This window comes from Varroa jacobsoni, unplaced genomic scaffold, assembly GCF_002532875.2.
Source record: "Varroa jacobsoni isolate VJ856 unplaced genomic scaffold, vjacob_1.0 scaffold_268, whole genome shotgun sequence".
NCBI lineage: Eukaryota > Metazoa > Arthropoda > Arachnida > Mesostigmata > Varroidae > Varroa > Varroa jacobsoni.
In genome coordinates, this window is record NW_019213170.1 from 135,755 (window position 1) to 153,599 (window position 17,845).

Consider the following 17,845-nt stretch of genomic DNA (forward strand, 5'->3'; position numbering starts at 1 on the left):
GTAGTGAGTCTATTAAGGCTAGACGATACTAAAGTATTTAACAAACGAACTAATGCGATTATTCCCTCTTTTCTGGCATCGGTTGCTTTCACTAGCAGTATTTAACTTGTGTACTCGAACTTTATGTTGTCTGATAGTTTCCAAATCTCTAGACGATAGTCGAGCATTCATTGTCTTCGATAAGGATTAGAAGTCCCACAAAAGCTCTCTTGCAACCCCTGGCCATCAAATCTTGTGTTTGAGGCCAAAACACAAAACCGTACAGATAATGCTCAAGCCCCCTGATCTAACTTAACCTATCGGATCTCTATACGAAATTAGAAATAGATAGTTAGGTAATCCTGACCGCTTCTAGGAAAAAAAATTCTTCTTGCATATAAGCTTCTAAAGCGCATGGAAAACATGCAACTCTAAGTATGCAGTCTATGAAAATTTATTATTACCAGTGAATCATAACTCAGTTCAAAGCCGAGGTTATCCATCATCAGCAGTGGCGTTATTTATTGAGAGACTAATGCGCGCGGAAAAGACAAAACCGTAGTTATTTTCAGTCAGAAGTAACTTAGATTTAAAGCAAACTATACACTTTCATTAACTACAAGAATATGCATTAATCAACTATATGGAATACATGCACAACTGCACATTATGTACGCTAAGATGTTCCATTGTAGAATAAATCGAAATCTCAAGATTCAAACCAACCTCAAGGAGATGCCCCCTTAGTATACACGAGCGAAATTCGCCCGCCTAGGGGCGCTGTCACTTTCCTCCTGTCGTAGTCATCACTTCGGCGATGTCAGGTTGTTAAAATTCAGCTCACTTAATCCACGGTGTCACTTTGTTGTTCCAGCACCCTTTCTTTGTTACGTCCACCCACAAAGACCTAGATTATTATTAAGGCCTGTTTGTTGTTACGCGGCAAAGTCGGGTTCCCGGCTCGTAGTCTGTACGATTCTATTGGCTTTTGCACGATCACGCCTCAGCGCAATATTAAATTAGATGTTCAGTAGAAGGCGTATCGGATTTGAATGATATTCTTTGCTACAACCAGACTCGGGTGTAAATCGAAACGATAAGGATGTCAAAAGCGGTGAAATTTCTTTAGGGAAAAGTCTGCGCCTATTTTCTGTGACTGCGACGCACTTACCGGAAACACACATTTATTTACGTATGCGTTTACGATGTGTTCCCGCCTCACGCAAATATGTGGCAAGGCTAAGGGACGCTTGTAGGCAAATTGGCTGTCGCGACACACCTTTGTTAGCGGCTATCGACGGTCGGTTGCTAAATTGTCTGGAGGTTGTAAGGAGGGAATTTTACAGCGAGCTTTCTACAACTGTGAGGAACTAATGCAATCGTAGGTAAACAGCAAAGCAACAGGAGGTCACTTAAAGCCAATCGCTAACGGAAGTTGTACGAAGTAAGGAACAAATAGAAGTGACGATGCAACGTATAGCCTCGTGAGACTTGTCGACACACTTTGTCTATCAAATCGAATTACGCCACCATCCACAGTTTCCCGTTTTCAAGCGTGGCACAAACGTATTGCTTAGCTAGACGCTATTGGTGACCAGAGCGTGCGTTGGTGGCGATAATTCACTGCCACGGTTACCGTTTCATCCCAAAGCTGAACCAATCCGCAAACCCCCCGCACACGTTTTTCATACGAACGCACAGATACACAAATACAAATACGAAATTGCTCCTGTCTACGTATGATACAGGTCCGTGTACAAAATGTTCCCTATATACTACATTTCTTTCTGTGTCGTCTTCTTTTGTCCAGGCTTTCTTTGTTAAAAGATATTCTTCTTCATGGGAAATGTTGGTACGTTGGATCAATACGGAGATATCTCTGCCGTCCTTGTCGTCCCCCTCAAACGAAACTTTATACCGCGGAAAGAGAGAGGTTCGCTATGGTAAAATATTAAGGCAGCGTTTATGGATATCGTTACATTGATCAAACCCCGCGTACCCAAAGACTCATTTACCTTTAAACCGATCGCCTTTTCGTGGCAACAGCTAGTTATATGTCTGTGCAAACTACTCGGCGAGTATTGTGATTTGCTTGCACCCTCTTTTTTCGCTACGTTTTCAAATCCCGATAGCAGGCAAGCTCTGCCCTAACACTTCATCGGTGCTCATCGACCATCCTCTTCCTTCAGCGTTCCAACAATAGTACCTTCGTTGTCATTCTCATCTTCCGGGGGCCACGAAGACGCTGGTGGCGCTCAAACGCGAACTTCAGTTACTTCGTTTGGTATTTCCTTTAACGGGTCCTTCATTTATATTGCCTTAGTCACTAATATCGCTTGGGATAAAGCCAGAAGCTTGTTAAGATGCTAGTCAAATATTGGTCCGAAATGCAGTGGTGGACAATAGACAACAGCGTCAAAAAGTCTCAAGACATTAGCGAACATGCAACGTTCTTTTTTCCCGTAGACGTTGTCGTCCTTCACGACATTGTTTTAGCAAATTGTGCTTTAACTGCCTTCTGCCAACGCGTTTATGTCGCTTTCAAGGATACTGCTAAACACTTATCTTGCTGCTGCTGTTGTTGTTGTTGCTGCACATATGACTGTCTACTTATAGTCTTAGCGGCGACACACATTATGACGTCGGCAAAAGTCGCTAATAGTCAGAGGATAGGCACTATTACTACAACAGTACATACCGCGCCTCAACTGTCAAATAGCTCCTAATGCAGACCGTGCTCAGCTCGATTCGATCTCGTCTCAAAGTAAAGGCACAGCACTATTCCGGTCGGTGCTCTTGTCTTCGTCGACAAACGTGCTTCGATGGATTGCTGCCGTGCCACATGAGCTGACCAGGCGGAAGCCTGCAGCGCACGCCCACGGGAGGCGTGGCGACGCTTTCGGCCCGCACTCCAACGGCGAAGGGCAGTGTGGAGAGAACGATACGGCAAGGGTTTGCAGGAAAGGGTCCTACAAGGTCCCTTCCTTATCCTAAGGTGTTGTTTATCTGCCGGTCGTAGCACAATTGACTTTAAGTGCGCTGGAAGGACATCATTTTGCTCTGCAGGCAGTCGCATTTTAAGGATGGGCCTTTATGTTTAAAGCCTACCAGATAGGATGACACCTCTATATTCCGCTAAACTAATTGATTATATGAAGAACAAGTGTGCCTGTTGTGATTTAGAAGAGGGAAAAAATTGTGCTCATCTTTCTAGATTATACGAGTTTTAGACTGGGAGCCATCACCTACCAATACATTTAGAGAACCCATGAAGCTAAAATTTGCAGAAAAGTAATTCCACATTGTTCAAATAGGCAAAATGGCGAAAAACACCACAAGTTGATTGCATCTAATTTCAGCAAGTTTCAGACCTCGCTTTTTTCCCGACCAAGAAATCACAATGATCATCTCTGAAGATCTGCTTCTGAAATGGCAGAATTGTGACCAACAACTTTTATGAACGCTCGAGTGTGGTATATATGAGCGTACGACTCTCACACTGCGCCCGAGTTTGGCTGCTTGCCTCCTTGTATCGTTCAGTTATCTAAAAGAGAAGCGACGAAATGGCAATGAAAAAAAAATGGAAAAAAAAGAAAAATGTTTATCTAGATTGTTAATGTGCCTGATTCGCAAAAGACAACGAAATATCACATATCGCGAACCGCATCAGGAGAGCGGAGCTTATGGACTAAGTCTGTGTAGATTCTACAGAGAATTAGCTTTAATCTTCAGCATAATGATGAAGAACCCCAAATAGTAAGTGTATTCCAATAATTTTATCATTATGGCTGACAGTACGCCTATTCCTTTAATGTTGGCGCATTTTTGATCTGTCGCAATCGTGCCTGTGGCTACAATAAACTTCATCGTCAGTACATTACGGGAAAGATATGATAATTTGTCACAACAAATGTATGTTTAATTTGCCCATATAATTCCTTAGATGATGTTTGTAAGTGATATTTTAAGCGGTTTTCTCGATCTATCGCCAATGCTTTCGATACGGTTATGTCACTCGCCGTTTAGAGACCTATCTATCTGTTCATATAACGGTTTTACAGAGATTACATCCGTATGCCTAGTTCGTTCCTTCTAGCAAGTGAGTGCTCGGATTTTACGTTTAATATTGAAATCTGTCTGTTTTTAGCTAGCTTGTCTTACCTAATATTATCCGACAGCATCCGATCTATTACGAAGTTTTATTCGGGTAGTTTTTGTGTAACTTCGAGTTCCTCCTATCCAAATTAGCCTACTTTCTCGAGCAACCACGACCCCTTTTCCTTTGTCTTAGTAGCTCAGTCCGGGCTAAGCAAACAACAGAAGCTGGTTATTTAAAGAAAGTGAAAAGGCAAATCAAGATCGCTACCCTGTTCGTATCCAGAGGTATTTGCGTAGTGAACAGACAATGTCTGAGCAATCAGACAGAAAAGGCATCGTGTGTACAAACGATCAACACGCAGGGGCGTCAGACTTACACGAGTTCCTGTGTGTTAAACAAGCCTGAGTTGAAAAATAAACACGATCAAAAGTTGAACACCCAGGAAAGGATTGAGTTCAAAAGAACATTAGGACTCGATTTAATTTATGCGATAGCTATAAAATGATTCTCAGAGCACCCAGAGTCATTATAAAAACGGACAGTTTCCTTTTGACCTTGTTAAAAGCAGCAGATTAAAAGATGTCTATGTTCAGTTCTTCCATTAGTTTACGATCTATATGACGTATACCGATAGATTTTATTGAGATACTATAATAGAGAGCATAAGGAGATAGGCACAATGTTACGCTGATTGATATACAAAATGATTAACTTTAAACGCGATTTTCTTCAACTGAGCTACATCGAGTTTAGAAAATCTTCCCATGGAAAAGTACATTGAATTACATTTTTTATTGTTACGGATCGACAGATAGCGATATCTGTCTAAGCACAACGCCACTGTACAATAGCTCGTTCTGCTAACTATTGATGCCTGCAGAACATCGCTATGGGAATACTCAAGTGCTGTATATTGTTTCAATGAAGCTCATTTAAACACCGTATTATACCATAATCGTTTTGGATATCGCCGTTATAACAGATCGCTCTTTAGAAGACTCGAATCTGCTCTAATCATCGTCTAGTGGAATAACTTAGAAATGTTCTCGTCAATAGAAGCTGTTATCTCTGTGTAGAATCACTATTTTAGCAGCAGCGAAAGGTTTGACGCCAAAAATTGTGTGAAATTCAAGGACTTCGCCTAGCCAACGTTGTAGGTGCTGCTGCAAACCCGTTAAGCTTACAGAACGGGTTATAATATGCCTAAAATGTAATGCGGGGCCGAGGCTGTCACGAGAGATAGTCAACATGGGAAGTTGGCCTGGCTACATCCATGCGAACACGCAGCTAAAGATGGCGACTGAATGCAATCATACATAAATGGCCAATCAATACATAAGTACTGGGGTGGTCCTTTTTTGATTCACAGCGTTTATATTGAATAATGAGGCGTCAACCTTCGGACGTTCTCATATGTTGACAACGTTACGGTTTTGACCAATCGTACTTTTTCTAGGAGGACATTGTTTTTTCTTTTTTTTCTTTGGCAAAATCGCATAATCTGTGGTAGAGAATTCGTCGTAGATCTGTTTTAAACAGTCCAACTTAATCTGGGCCAGTCTTGTGTTTTGTTTCTACTGATTCATAGTAGATTATGCCTTAGGAGATCATTATATCAACTTTTTTCTCGCCTATGCGTAAAGTCTAAGCGGAAAACTTTTCGATTAAGCAAATGTTATACAAACAAAGTACTGATAGCATATTACTAAGTGAATCATCTGTCAACTAAATACCATTTTAAAAATGATCGATAAAAGGCGTTAGTGCACACGGACACGCATCTACGCCTTACGTCGTGTTTATTCAAGTTTCCTATTTTGTTCAGCATCGTCCTGCGTATTGCAGAAGTACAAGGTGGAAACTTTTCGTTTTTAGCAGAAAAAACTGACCCCTTTCTGTGAACGTGTGAGACACATTATCGGTCCTTATAATAATACCTTACAACAAATAGTCTTCCTTATTATAGTATGTATTAACAAATTAACGCTGCACTAGTACCTAGTAACTGCTTTGTATTCGCCAGGGTACACACGTAAAATTTCGATTGATCATGTTCGACCGTCACGCGAACAGTTACACACAACACTTGCTTTGTATATAAAACTTTCACGTAATTCAATACTATCGTTTTGCTCTCTAGGATTTGGAAAAGCCCCGTTACTAAATTTACTCTTAAGAGGGTACCTAAACCCTCTAAATCGGTTAAAAAAAAAGTAAACGGTAAAGCGCAGACAGACAGCACGCGGCGTACCGCCCTGTATTTACGCACCACGCATAAACGATAGCTACATGATAACCTGCCAAATTTCCCTAATTCGATTTATAAACTCCGCTAGTAAATTTTTGCATAGCCGATCAGAATTGCTCAATACTCTTCTACAGCTCAAGGAAATCTTCTCAAATCAAACTGTTGTAATTGGGTCGACCTTTTGCTTTCGTCGAACATAAAAGCTAACGACAGCTTTTTTATTTTGTTCAGCATTATCCTCATACGTTGCAGGCGAGGATGTCCGCAAGGATTTCTCGCGACGTGCACTCAACTTGACGCATCTCACATCGAAGATGCGTCAAAACCTACGTCGCATAACGGATGGTCCCCGTTTAATGTTCTGGGCGCGACGATAGTACCACATTCACTCATCAAGTAAACACACAATCGTCAAACAGGTTTGAAAATTACTAAAAAAAGTCTCCTTTTTATTATGAAAAACATAGCTAAAAAAAAAGTCTACGAAAACAACAAAAGCTGTACTGAGTCCGGGTTAACCACAATGATCTTAATAGGGCAGTTTCTTCATTTGCGCATGCAGATATTTGATATTTGTGTTTTTGGTCACATATCGATGAGGGAAATTGAGCTACTTATTTATAAGAAAAAATAACTTTCTGATATAAATTACCTTTTAACTTCTACATAATGCGCTCATCGCTTAAGAGTACGATGTCTTTGTTTGTCGAAAAATAGGGTTCGCTTAATTAAAAAAAAAAAATTTAAGAATATGTGAATAATGAATTAAAATTAGCGTATTTCCACCCTTCGAAAAAAATGGGTATGCCATTGGCAGAAAAGTTTCTGTCCGCCGACGACTGTGTCATTTTCAAAAAAAGTCGGTTTCATGTCTTACGGAGCCTCGCCCAACTGTCGTGGATAAGGCCGTTGATCAATATGGACAAACACAAAGCCATGACGTGTCACCATAGAAGCCGACGCTCCACATAGATATAATTACCTGGAAGTATGTAATTACCTTCAAGTTTCTGATCTTGCCCACGAACGACTTAAGTATTGCAAGACACGTCATAAAACAGGGTGCGGCTAGCAATGGTCACTGGTGAGGGAATACGCACGCTTTCAGGACTTCCCCAGCGTAGAGTGCTGGCCTTGTCTGAGACAAAGATGCTGGACACAAGATTGCTTTTTACGGCATCGAAATTGTCTGGGAATATCCTTGGGAGGCTGTTTAAAATATGTGACTAAATTAAACCATTGCCCTCAAACAAGCCACGTGCCTGCACTATTTTCCGTCGAAGAAACGCTCCTATAAACGACTCACCGCCATTTAGAGCGGGGTATTTCTGAGAATTTGATTCTGGCACCCCATCAATCGTGCCTAATTGGAGTTCATTGACAGCTACAGTCGAAAAATGGCGGAGATTGACCTTGACGTTTCTCATAGAGAAGCTATAACCAATAAAACAGTGGGTTTTCATTTGTCGGGGGCTACGTGTATTTCTACAATACGAGTACCGTTGTCGGGTGGTCAGTCCGATGGAGCCCACTGATTTGACAACTCTTTAATTTTTAAATTCATACGCTCATATAAGGCAATTGTATTCTTCTAAACGCGAACTAAAGTATTATCATATGTTAATTAGGCAAGTTGTGGGGCAACACTTCGAACAGAACCCATTTTAACTCTTTATGTCATTGTTCCCTTATGAGATGATTTTCTCCAACTTTTGAACGTGGCCTCGTTCAACAGTGAACCTGCATCTATCCTGTTCGCCCTCTATTTAGATATAGTTAGATAGGTTTTGTCTTAAACGAAAAAAGCAAAAACACTGCAAAACGTTCTCGGTTTACATTTTAATGCGTTATTTTTTCGCGCATTATTATTTTTCGACCTGTCACTAAGCCTATAAGACGGGCGAAAATGCGGCCGTATTGGCTGATATCGTGTCGTTCGGCTCGAGCTCGTCTCCATTTCGTTGCTGTGCAATCTTCTGCTCCGCTTCATTTTTGCCTTCCGGTTATTCATCCTGAAAATAGAATTACCTATCTGCAGCTGGCCGGCGATGGTTCGGCATTAACAGTGGCTGATCAAACGTAAATACGCGACGGACCGATTTAATGACGGACCTCATTAGATACAACATATCCTATGTCTAGCAAGATCATCGCTATCGAGCGGCTTCTGCGCAAGCCCTAAGCGCTGATTCATCGCCGCAATCTTATTGTACACCGAACGAATTGTGCCGCAGTTTAGAGGGCTACCAGTATACGAAAATCATAATTACGCTACCACTAATAGCAATACTAACACATGCAGCTAATAAAAGGCCGTCGCATACGATGAAGAGCATCTGCTTTGAAAAGCTAGAATTGTCTTGACATCGAAACTAGCCAAGAGCAATGAGGGACGAAAGGGGAGAAGAACAGAATCGGCCCTAAGAACATTCACTCAAAAGCCCAGCACCCAGGCCAGGACAACCCATGGCTAAAGGCTGAGAAAAAGGCAGCAGAGAAGGAGCGCCGGCCTAAAACAAGATATTGACGTGAGAGCAAAACAGTTTGTGAGATGAATGACATAAGCGAGAAAAAAGCAAAGCGTAAACTCCAGGAAAACAAATTAGATGTATCAAAGGCCATCGCTTTCGACGGGCATCAATTCCGGCAATAACGTAATGATCTAACGACGAAAGACAGATAGAAAGATGGACAGTGTACTTTTCCCTTTTTTTCACCCTGTCTTGTTACAAAGAGACTTTTTTATCACTAGGTTCCTCTGCTTCCTGAACACTTCCTGGCGCCTACAAGAGACATGCAATGGAGCTTTGTAAGCTATGGGTTTAGACAGGTTTGCAGAGAAAACTCGAGTTTCTTATGCTTATCCTTTCAACTTGACTAAGCACACATTCTAGCGCACATATCATTTGTAGTGAATTTTTTCAGTTAACCTTCCGCTTTCTCCATTTTTCTCTGCTGTATTGCTTGACAGCAATTGTTAGGTTTTCCTTCTTAAAAACTACCTCTAGAAATAACCTTTGTTAGCAGCCCGATTTTCATTGTACGTAAAGAACTAAATAAGTGTCTATATGAATTAAAAGAGCAGGACTAGTTGGTTACAAATCTCGAGTTCATGATCCTCAGATCTTTATGGAATCAGGATATGGTAATCTGTCGAAACATTTGGTTACTGTCTATTAGCATATGTGTGCAACATTATTGATAAAACAGACATCCATAGTATATCATTCGATCGGGAAACGAGTTGAAGTGCGTTGATTTGACCATACGGTCAGCCACCTACTGACTTGTTCTCTGACTTGATAGTTGTTGTGTGTACGTGTATGCAGAAACAGGATGACAGTGATTTCCAAGGAGTTTATGTCCGTTAACATAAGACACTTTTCACTTTTGCCAAGATTGGCAAAATGATCTTGATCTGTGAACAAAGCAGGCCCCTCGAATAATAATCTCTGTGAAACATGGCTCCTGCGACATTATCAATCTTCGATACACATGTCAGCCTCTACTAATTAGGTAATTTAGGGCACGTCAACGATCCATTACGTTTATGACTCAGAAGCAGAGGCATTAAAAAGAAAGTACGACGGCGAAATGTAAGCCTGACTCATTTACTTATCTATGTAGATATGTTTCGTTACTTGGATGGGTCGTTGGCGGGACTTGAGGCAGGGACCCCTACCTAGTTTCATTCAGTTGGCAGTCGAAGCAAGCACGTCGGCAAATCATACATATATTAGTACATAGCTGATTGTGAATGCTTAGGGCAACTGCTACAAATTGACGGCGGTTTTATCCCGAACTGATAATGATGAAGCGTTGGAAGATAAAAAATACATAATCAAACTACGGTTAGTGTATTCCATGGCAATGTACGACGTGGTTCTGCTCTGTCATAGTCCAGTCCCAGTGGCCCCTCGCATAGGTATCTGCGATTATTATGTAATCTAAAGCGTTGTTTCGTTCTGGGTCTCTGCTGGCCATCGGATCGACTTTTTGTTGACCGAATGGCTTAAGACTAATCCCAAAATTTGCCCGCCACAGTCCTCCGACCAAAATATCATACCGGTCCTGAGCCAGCCTGGTTCGCTTTATGCAGCTGTGTCAGTCAAGTCTATCTGCAATATTTTGGCCCATGGGGCTGAAAAATTCAAGTCCGTTAGCTGCTTGAAACTGGTTACCTACGAGCATATTTTCGACAGGTCAGATGAAAACCCTGTGCTGCTACAGTATTGGTCTGCTAAACCTAGGAACAGCTGGACAACTCTAGGTTCAATGCACCATGTTTCATGCTGGGAGCCAACTGTCTGAAGCAATGCTTTCTGGCAGTATTGAACTTAACGTTCCAAACATTCGTGTCGCAAGTTATGTGGAAACGCGCCAAGCCACGAGGCCGCCTTATTGGTAAGAACCGGCTTTAGGTGAACAATCGCCAGATCAGACTCGATCCGAAGTCGCTAAACGAGCTGGCTTAGTAGTCTGATAAACAACTTGATTTCACCTATTTTCTTCCCTCATCTGTGGCTCCCAAGAACGATTCAATTAACCACTCATATTATTTTACGCAGGATTTCGTCTTCGTCTGAGACCCTTCTTTCTTTACAAGAGTTGCATTAGGCAAGAAAGACTGGTAAGATAAAGTCAGTTGCTAGACGAGTGCACATGCTATTAAGCTAAAGTACAAAATTCGCTTTTCTTCATGATATGTCGTCGAGGTCACGATCGATGGCGTTTCTCCAATAGCTCCGCATTTTGAAAAGAAGAATTCAAGAGTGTCGCAAACACTTTTTCTGCCCACAGTTTGATGATTTGAGCTGCCAGCCGATTTACCCTTTGGAAGCTCCGAAGCGACTGGTACCATTAAGGACCACGTGATGATCGGCGGCACCATTCCATCACCAAGGCCTAAAAGAGGCATCGTAGTGCTTACCTGCCTTATACAGTATATTAATGTCGAATGTGAGGGAACCTTCTATATCTCCTCGCTGGATTTCTGCGTTTGAGATGAGCTTCTGTCTTCCAATCATAGCAGCGCGTGGCGGTTCCGATACTTGATCCCAAAAAAAACCGTTTCTGGGTCTCTAGAAATGAATGCGCCGTGCCAATGTTCTTAAAGTACATTTAGTTGCAATACGGCGGTAAACTTCCGATTTCTTCCTCAGTGCGATCAATTTCCTATCAAACCCTACGTCGTGAATTCCTTGTGGTACTTATCTACTGCATCGCATACTTGGGCGAAACCAGCTAATAGGTTTCTTTCACTACAGTTTCCCGGAAGAAAAGGACATTTAAGATTCTCTGGCGTCACACGATGTGACCATGTCGGCAGCATCTGATCGAGGTGGCAATATGCTTCTAGCAATGTCTTTAGGGTAACAGACAGCGATTGTAAAAATATTAACTGGAAGCAGTAGCGACTTCACTTCATTGAGCTAACTGATACTCAGCCTATATCTCCTTTATTGACTCTCAATTCTAGCATAGCGAAAGCTGTACCTTTCGAACGCAGAATATAAACTGCTTCATGTACATTAGCATCCCTTGAATGTCGGCGCACCGCTGTCTCTGCACGAGGGCCACTTAGGTTCCTACTTTAGAAAGTTAATTCGTTATACAAAAAGAAGACATTTTTTTTTTGCTGAAATTTGCTAATCTAGGCTTGCTAACCCCACCACAAAGGCAAGAAGAGCTGTCTATCATTTTTTGTTATTTTTAGCGACAAGCTCTCCCAGCCGAATAAAAGAATTGTCCAACCGGAACTTTATGTTCTCTTTGAAGTTCTCTACAAGGCACAACAGAGCTTTTTAGAAGTATTCAAACAAACTTGGCGCCGGCTGCACATATGCGGATTAACGGCGGTTTGGTGTTAGATTAGTGTCGGCCATTTAAGAAAACCAGCACATACTTGCAATGGATATGGAGAAAATACACACTGAAAGAATCTATTAACGCTAATAGCTCTTTAATTCGATTCTGCCCCGTGGCATCTGCTAGGAAGGACTCGTTTGTGAATTGTTACCTTAAAAAACGTCAGTGTCCACCTCATGACAACATCATATTTACTGCTCATTTCAGTGATAGCGAAAATATGACCCTGGGTTTTGTACCTGATGAACGGAAAATAGCGCGATCATTATGTGTGATTCCGCCGAGCCGGATAGCCCAGCTTCGACAAGCTCTACCCTAATACAGAACAGCGCAATGAGCTCAATATGATATATCAAACGAGTGTCCATGAATAAAAAGTATAAAAATTACGAAAACCTTTGTTTGCTTACAGGGTTTAATTGCCGTCTCTTTTCGGTCGCGCTATCACTAATTAGCCACCATAAAGGAACGAAATGTACCAATTGGATCGTGTTGCTCAGGCGATATTGAATGGTCTCTGTAATAGCATAATGGATAACGTGTTCAAAATTTGAATTTAATCTTGAAGACACGCGGCGAGATGGGTTCGAATTTAGCCGCAGACACACTTCGTCTGACCTGAACCTAATAACCGTAAAACTCATAATTTTTCGGTTAAACGATTTCATACAATCATGTTAGCTTACATCATCCACATTGTTTTTTTACTGTGGCAGCTTCAGTCCGATCAAAAATGGGCGTACAAAAGTAAGTTCTGCAGGACTTTTGGTGGCGTTGGTCCTTGAAAACTGATTGGTTGTATTTGATCCCTATCTCTTAACTTCAAATACTTCACACCGTAGTAATGATTTCGAATTCTGACTAAGTTGCCTACGAAGTAGATAATCCACTATTTCTGAAATCATCGCGAAAACGAAGCTCACGAACAACATCTATGCGCACTGCCACTCGTAGCAGATCAGTCTTCGAGGTATCTATAAAGTCTGCGTAGATTTCTCATATGGCATGAAGACACAGATTAACTTCTTGAGCTGGATAAGATAAGCTGTTCAATAGTCAAGCCGTGAATACATACAGATGCTTCTGAATATAAAAGTTATGTTAAACCTGTGACATTTTTCCTGTAGAATAAGGATCCCTGCTTGGATTTTAATTTCGCTTTCTCTGCATGGGAAATTGTCAACATCATAAGAATTTGAAATTGCTAGCCATATTACCAGTGAGACGCCTCTAGAAACTAATATCTTCCTAAACCGCCCGTGCTCGAAGACAGACATCTGGTGACCGTATGGTTCGGTTGTAAATTGCATTCAACGTTTCTCAGAAATCTCCCTCGTAGCCTTATTATTACTGTTGTTACTTCAGGAAGATTTTCTGCAAGCAAAGCGATACACAACCGGTGATCTAAATCAGTTCCAACTGCCAATTAAAAACTAGGTGAGCAAAGGGTCAGCCTAGCAACCTCTTAAACTCACTCTTTGAATTTGTCCTATTTCGATGCAGAGGCAAAAGTAAATATAATGTTTGTGTCACTAAAAAGACAGAATTTTAAGGAGAAGCGGGCACGTAGAACTTGCATCACCGTCAGTCGTCTCCTAGACGGTGCTGGTTATTTCGTCCGATCTCACCCTGTAACATGCTATGAGAAAGGCAGGTATCAACGGCAGGTAATTTTATATGGAAAAAAATGTTTCTTAGGAAGATTCCCGGTACAGAACAAATTCGAAAACCGAGCAAGCAGCGCATGCAAAAATAAGCAATAGGCCATTCATTGGACCAAAATGCTGATATATATATATATATATATATATATATATATATATACGCATAAGTAATTTATGTATAAAAGCTCTTCCATATCAGCCGAACATATCTTCAAATTAATTTCAGCCGTATAAGGAAATTATAATCTGGCTGGAAAGAGTTTGCTTCGAAAATCAATGATTTCCCCACTCTGTTCTGTCTCATCGCTTGACTATACAGAACAGTTACGATGCAATTCATGAACATTCGTTCAAAGGATAAAGCGCGATTATTCCTGCCCATGTTTCCTTCACTCGGCAATTAATGTATATCTTTTTAGTGGAAATAAGCGCTAATTTCATGCTACAGTTACTTCGCCACCTAACGACCTTGTGATGATACGATAACAGTGGAGTTATAAGCGGGATAAAATTAAAATTAAAAAAAAAAAGGCAGCAAAAGCCTATTGGGTGTGTATAGCGTAAACAAGGCTAGATGATAGCTCAACAGAATAAATAAATATTGTGCCCCTACCCTGGACTTCTCCTATATGTGAGAGCTAGTCATTTAATGTTGATAGGAGTGTTTCTGATTCAGTTGTCGCCTAAAGTTAATGGCTATCATCGAATCAAACATATGGTTTTCTATCGCATTTTGCTGCAAGCAGACTTAGCGTCTCGGAGGGAAGGGGGTTAGTGCCCACAAAACGGACACTGCGGTTTTTGCTATGAAAGGACACATATTGATTACTGCTTCGAAACAACTAGTTTGAATCCCGATGAACTTCATTGTGTACCAAAAAGAAAAACAGGTCAACTTACAAGATAGGCATCGATTCTACGAACCTATAGACTTTGTTTTAGAAGTCTCATGTAAGTTACGGCTAGACACCGCTACGACCGCAACGCACAGAAAGAGACGGTAAGAGCGTACTAGGAGTTCTCCCCGCCCGGCCGGCCGGGCGAAGCGGGACTCGAAAAGCCCTAAGCTCGACGAATAATTGATTACAGTTCTCTGTTGAACCTGCGACAATTGCAGGTTCTTTACATGATCTACTCGACAAATTAATCAGGAGACACGCTGTTGACTTCTAATGATAAATGAACGAGATGTCGGCGCGCGGAGTCACAACGGGTTGGCATAAAGCCTGAAGGCGGTACCGATGATGGATGGGGGTAGACCGTTTAATTTTTTGAGCTGCAAAGGCAAAATCTAAAATGCTTTAATCGTTATAACTTAAATGAATAAGTGTTATACACTTTGCTACATGAGGTCACTATTGTGTCCAGCACCTGTTGATGCCATATCTACCGTCCACTCTATAGGCCCTATTCCCTAACTAACGCATCAAAAATAAATAGGTGACTGGTTGTATTTTGGATATCGTTTCTTACTAACTTTGGAACCGGACAGCTATGAAATCTCTCCATTCTATAAGCAGTCTAGGGATTTCATAATCAACTGCTGGCATCGAAGTACGGCAGATCTAAATATATTCACTCGCATATGAATCCTTTGCAAGGGCAAACAACCTTGTTCGAACAAAACCCTTACTGTAAATTGCAGTCGTTCGTTTCACAAAGGGTCATAGACCAGGGGCAAAATCGAACCTATAACTAACTTTGGTAGCTGCTTTAGACAATTTGAAAATAGTCTATTCGGCAGAGAATTTGGGATAGCCCTTAGAGGGCGATTGAGTCAAAACAACGGGCAGTTAATGTTGGTGGCACCCGCTTCTATCGGATGGTCTTGCTTTCGATAGTGGTAACAACGATGGAATCGTTTCCATTAGTAGAACCACATATAGATGAAAGAATGAGAAAAAAGAAAAAAACTATTAGCGGTAGCAGGTGTTGAAAAGAGTGAATCCCAAATTAGTTCCCAAATTCTCGTTCGGGAATACTTACGCTTGCAGCTAGTTCCGCAGCTGCAGGTCATTTCATATAGTCACGTTCTCCGTATGTGTGTATGTTATCCGACCATGATCTGTGGCGGATCTAACATATGGGTGCTGTTCCATTAGCCATAGTTCACTCTGTGGTAGGAGTGATAATGACGGAAATCTTTCCCTCTCCCTCGGTCTATAGCCTTCTTACCACCATAGTAACACCCAGTGCGGTGTTTAGAGGGAGGATTTGAGTGAGGAAAACGGATACGAAAAGTATGGCACTTTCGGACATACCCGTCTCCCTGCCTTTGTCATCTATGGGGAGGAGTCGTGAAGCGAAAAGAGCAGCACACTGGTCGACGATAGACACGAGCATCAAACTACGCTCCGATAGGAACATTGTTGCTGCTGCTGCTGCTGCCTCTGCTAAGCTATTCTTTCTCTTTCTGACCTTTAACCGTTCGGCTAGACGACATTTGCATGGTTGCGCTCTTGTAACTAACTGGCTTGCCCGACTGGCGCCGTAAACAACTCATATGAACATGTTCATGTTGCATTCGTCTTCATAGATGGCTACGTCCGCCAACCACTTTCCCTCTACTATTCATGCCCACATTTTTCTCGCGTGGCATTCCGCTAGACGATTCCCGTAGGTAACTAAACGAATCGAGGGCCAAATAGAATGAGAGAAGAACGCGATAAAGGCTTTACCCTGCAGAAAGGGCAGGCAACTTCTGCTGCTACAGCTGATTTGGCAGTCGGCTGTCGCACTCCGATGCCCCTGTCCCCCGCTCCAGAGTTCGTGTTCTTCCGCCCCTTGGAGAGCATGTTCTTAAAGTAGCTCTCGAATGGGGTACATGGTGATCGGTATGTTGAAAATTCAAATGTTCGAATAAAGAATTAGGTTCAAAAAACGTTACGAACGCGAGACCCACAAGCGATACGGTGCCAAAAATTCAAACAGGGAATATCATTGAGCAACAGCTACAGATTGTAACGCGCTATACCTTCAACCCTCACTACGCATTGTTGTGTACTCAATGCTTTCGTCGCCATTAGACGCTAATAATTGACGAAAACAGGACAGTTAGCTAAATTGATTGTAAAATATGAGCAGCAGAACCGATGATGCTGGGCGGATAGGCTTTTGACAAAAAATTAGGGGCAAAGGTCTGTATACTATCGTATAGGGAAAATAGTAGAAACTAAAATTTTCATCTAAAATAAACTTGTCCGCATGAGTCACTCACGGCTAAGCTTGAGTTTAAATCTTCATTGCACTGACCGCTATATTCATTGGATAGTACTTACTGGGCGTTAACAAAGGCAAAAACTCAAGACGAAAAACCCACTAATTTTAAAATTAGTGGGTTTTTCTTTCGAGAACAAAACAATAAACTCGTTATAGGGAACAGCCGTGCGCCGTTTCCGGAATCTGAGAAAAGATTCCGAAGGTCCGCGGTCCCTTTGCAGTTGGCGAACCCCATCGAGGTAAAAAAAAAATGTATGTTCACCTGCGTTTTCATTCGGTTTGTGAAAAATATGTGGGAGAATTTTATGAGGCATATGGAAAATCCTCAATAGGTTTAGATTTGAAAGACTCGAAAATTCACGAAGATTGTTCATAAATATATTCTTAATACCTTCGATATAGAAATTTAATATCGCTTTACAGAGGTGAATATTAAATGGCAATTGAACTGTGCATATAAGCTTTAATGGTTGGTCTTTTTGAAACTTTTTAAATTTTTTTAAAGTTTTGGCTACTTAGAGTTTTTGCTTTTTCAGTCCCGAATTAGAGCTCTAATCTCCATAGGCGGTCAATACATTAAATAAATGTAAGCGTTAGAAATAACACTTCCAGCAAATGTTTGCTTAAAAAATCAATGTCCAGAACAATTTGTTCAAATGTCTTTTTTGTTTAAGTGCCGTCTTCTTAGAACCAATTCACAAGAAATATCAATTCAGACGCGCTGTTCTGTATATATATGTATATATATATATATATATAAATGTGGCC

The 17,845-nt window shown here is 41.4% G+C and overlaps 1 protein-coding gene and 1 long non-coding RNA gene across 3 annotated transcripts in view; one reads left to right on the forward strand and one right to left on the reverse strand.

The window, feature by feature from the left end:
- LOC111258837 (5-hydroxytryptamine receptor) overlaps positions 1-2,853 on the reverse strand; it is a 47,015-nt gene extending 44,162 nt beyond the window's left edge. Inside the window, exon 1 of the mRNA XM_086967609.1 lies at positions 706-2,853. The gene's annotated coding sequence lies outside the window, so the exon portion shown is untranslated. The remainder of the gene's footprint in view (positions 1-705) is intronic.
- Positions 2,854-3,002: 149 nt separating this feature from the next.
- LOC111258838 (uncharacterized) overlaps positions 3,003-17,845 on the forward strand; it is a 26,915-nt gene continuing 12,072 nt past the window's right edge. For both annotated transcript variants that reach the window (XR_002679220.2, XR_015310306.1), the window contains exons 1-2: positions 3,003-3,735; positions 6,558-6,745. This is a non-coding gene — a long non-coding RNA (uncharacterized LOC111258838). The remainder of the gene's footprint in view (positions 3,736-6,557; positions 6,746-17,845) is intronic.